Source organism: Schistocerca serialis, chromosome 6 (assembly GCF_023864345.2).
Source record: "Schistocerca serialis cubense isolate TAMUIC-IGC-003099 chromosome 6, iqSchSeri2.2, whole genome shotgun sequence".
NCBI lineage: Eukaryota > Metazoa > Arthropoda > Insecta > Orthoptera > Acrididae > Schistocerca > Schistocerca serialis.
Window position 1 is genome coordinate 592,654,012 of NC_064643.1, and position 3,887 is coordinate 592,657,898.

Below are 3,887 nucleotides of genomic sequence, written 5' to 3' on the forward strand. Positions count from 1 at the left end.
TACAACAAACAGCATAGTGAACGTATTATAGTGGTCAAGATAGACACGAAGCCCACGCCTACCACAGTAGTACAAGTTTATATGCCAACTAGCTCTGCAGATGACGAAGAAATTGAAGAAATGTATGATGAGATAAAAGAAATTATTCAGGTAGTGAAGGGAGACGAAAATTTAATAGTCATGGGTGACTGCAATTAGAGAGTAGGAAAAGGGAGAGAAGGAAACATAGTCGGTGAATATGGATTGGGGCTAAGAAATGAAAGAGGAGGCCGCCTGGTAGAATTTTGCACAGAGCATAACTTAATCATAGCTAACACTTGTTTCAAGAATCATAAAAGGAGGTTGTAAACAAGGAAGAATCCTGGAGATACTGAAAGGTATCAGATAGATAATATAATGGTAAGACAGATATTTAGGAACCAGGTTTTAAACTGTAGGACATTTCCAGGGGCAGATGTGGACTCTGACCACAATCTATTGGTTATGAACTGTAGATTAAAACTGAAGAAATTGCAAAAAGGTGGGAATTTAAGGAGATAGGACCTGGATAAACTGACTAAACCAGAGGTTGTACAGAGTGTCAGGGAGAGCATAAGGGAACAATTGACAGGAATGGGGGAATGAAATACAGTAGAATACGAATGGGTAGCTCTGAGGAATGAAGTAGTGAAGGCAGCAGAGGATCAATTAGGTAAAAAGACGAAGGCTAATAGAAAGCCTTGGGTGATAGAAGAAATATTGAATTTAATTGATGAAAGGAGAAAATATAAAAATGCAGCAAAAGAAGCAGGCAAAAAGGAATACAAACGTCTCAAAAATGAGATCGACAGGAAGTGCAAAATGGCTAAGCAGGCATGGCTAGAGGATAAATGTAAGGATGTGGAGGCTTATCTCACTAGGGGTAAGATAGATACAGCCTACAGCAAAATTAAAGAGACCTTTGGAGAAAAGAGAGTCACTTGTATGAATATCAAGAGCTCAGATGGAAACCCAGTTCTAAGCAAAGAGGGGAAAGCAGAAAGGTGGAAGGAGTATATAGAGGGTCTATACAAGGGCGATGTACTTGAGGACAACATTATGGAAATGGAATAGGATGTAGATGAAGATGAAATGGGAGATACGATACTGCGTGAAGAGTTTGACAGAGCGCTGAAAGACCTAAGTCGAAACAAGGCCCCGGGAGTAGACAACATTCCATTAGAACTACTGACAGCCTTGGGAGAGCCAGTCCTGACAAAATTCTACCATCTGGTGAGCAAGATGTATGAGACAGGCGAAATACCCTCAGACTTCAAGAAGAATATAATAATTCCAATCCCAAAGAAATGAGGCGTTGACAGATGTGAAAATTACCGAACTATCAGTTTAATAAGTCATAGCTGCAGAATACTAACACGATTTATTTACAGACGAACGGAAAAACTGGTAGAAGCCGACCTCGGGGAAGATCAGTTTGGTTTATGTAGAAATGTTGGAACACTTGAGGCAATACTGACCTTACGACATATCTTAGAAGAAAGATTAAGAAAAGGCAAACCTACGTTTCTAGCATTTGTAGACTTAGAGAAAGCTTTTGACAATGTTGACTGGAATACTGTCTTTCAAATTCTAAAGGTGGCAGGGGTAAAATAAAGGGAGTGAAAGGCTATTTACAATTTGTACAGAAACCAGATGGCAGTTATAAGAGTCGAGGGGCATGAAAGGGAAGCAGTGGTTGGGAAGGGAGTGAGACAGGGTTGCAGCCTCTCCCTGATGTTATTCAATCTGTATATTGAGCAAGCAGTAAAGGAAATAAAAGAAAAATTTGGAGTAGGTATTAAAATTCAGGGAGAAGAAATAAAAACTTTGAGGTTCGCCGATGACATTGTAATTCTGTCAGAGACAGCAAAGGACTTGGAAGAGCAGTTGAATGGAATAGACAGTGTCTTGAAAGGAGGATATAAGATGAACATTAACAAAAGCAAAACGAGGATAATGGAATGTAATCGAATGAAGTCGGGTGATGCTGAGGGAATTAGATTAGGAAATGAGACACTTAAAGTAGTAAAGGAGTTTTGCTATTTGGGGAGCAAAATAACTGATGATGGTCGAAGTAGAGAGGATATAAAATGTAGACTGGCAATGGGAAGGAAAGCGCTTCTGAAGAAGAGAAATTTGTCAACATCGAGTATAGATTTAAGTGTCAGGAAGTCTTTTCTGAAAGTATTTGTATGGAGTGCAGCCATGTATGCAAGTGAAACATGGACAATAAATAGTTTGGACAAGAAGAGAATAGAAGCTTTCGAAATGTGGTGCTACAGAAGAATGTTGAAGATTAGGTGGATAGACCACGTAACTAATGAGGAGGTATTGAATAGAATTGGGGAGAAGAGAAGTTTGTGGCCCAATTTGACTAGAAGAAGGGATCGGTTGGTAGGATATGTCCTGAAGCATCATTGGATCACAAATTTAGCATTGGAGGGCAGCGTGGAGGGTAAAAATCGTAGAGGGAGACCAAGAGATGAATACACTAAGCAGATTCAGAAGGATGTAGGTTGCAGTAGGTACTGGGAGATGAAGGAGCTTGCACAGGATAGATTAGCATGGAGAGCTGCATCAAACCAGTCTCAGGACTGAAGACCACAACAACAAGTATTGCATCATGCCTGACATCTCTATACTACTGAATGACGCATTCGTTCACAGGTACCGGGAATGATGCGAAAATTTTCACGCAATGCGTATGTCCTTGCAACTAAGTCTTCTCCTGTTTCCACTGGTGTTTCGTACACCATACTCTTCAGAAGACCCCACACGATAAAGTCCAGCAGGTTGATGTCAGGCGACCGAGTTTGCCAAGTTACAGTTTCACCACTGACTAATCCAGTAATGTGCACACATCCGATGTGGTTGTGGGTCTGATCCGCGTTTTGGCAGCTAGCTTAAAGTATGTGGATTCTCCATTGTGGTAGAATTACATACGTCGACACACTGCAAGTGGTACCTCCTCGAGTAAGTCCTGCAACACTGCCCAAACGAATGTTGCATAGCTGTCGCCAGGAAGCATATAGAGGCCAATCAGGTAACATGCCAGCCAATAACTTTATGGTGAACGTTTCTTAATGACGTCGTTCGTGGTTGGCGTTGGGTGTTCTCTTTCACCCAAATATGACAATTGTGAGCAGTGAACAAACTATCGTATGTGAATAAAACATATGCAGTGTAATACAGTTGTGTGGCGTAACGCTGCAAACACCATTTCCCGAACTCCGCAGCCAGAGAAAAATCATCAGTGCCTGTTCCTCGTTAAAATAGAATGCCTACCTTCGCTCCTGTGGATTACTTTCCAAATTTCTACTTGGTTCCTTTTGCTTGCAGATGCCTCAGCGTCGAATGTCTCTAATACGTACTCAACAAGTTGTACTGAGCGTACGCTTCGCAGGTGACCTCTGCCGTTTTGATGTCTTTTGAAACGAAGTGTTTCACCTAGACGCTGAGGAATAGCCGCAAACGTAGGGTGGGGTGGCTGAAGCCTATTTGGATATCTTTACCCGTAACTGCGTAAAGCTGCGGCACCCTTTTCTCTCGCTTCACAGTAAACTATATGCCTATCGCGTTTTTTGGTCCAAATGAAGTTCTCCATAACGCAGTCAAAAGCACGGGACAAACTACGAACAAGCGCTATGTGTCTATCACGTATGGTTGTCTTTAGAACTGCCCCCACTGCCATTGGCGGCCTCTACAGTCTTGCTGTGACAAGCGTGGACACATTCACCGCCATCTAACGCAAAATGCCGCCAGGTCTATTGTGAGGCGTTTCGCCTGCAGTCCGTCATTGTACAAGCAAGGTCAAGTTTACTGCCGAAATGGTGGCCTAGCGGTAGGCACCAGCGCCTATAAGATCGACG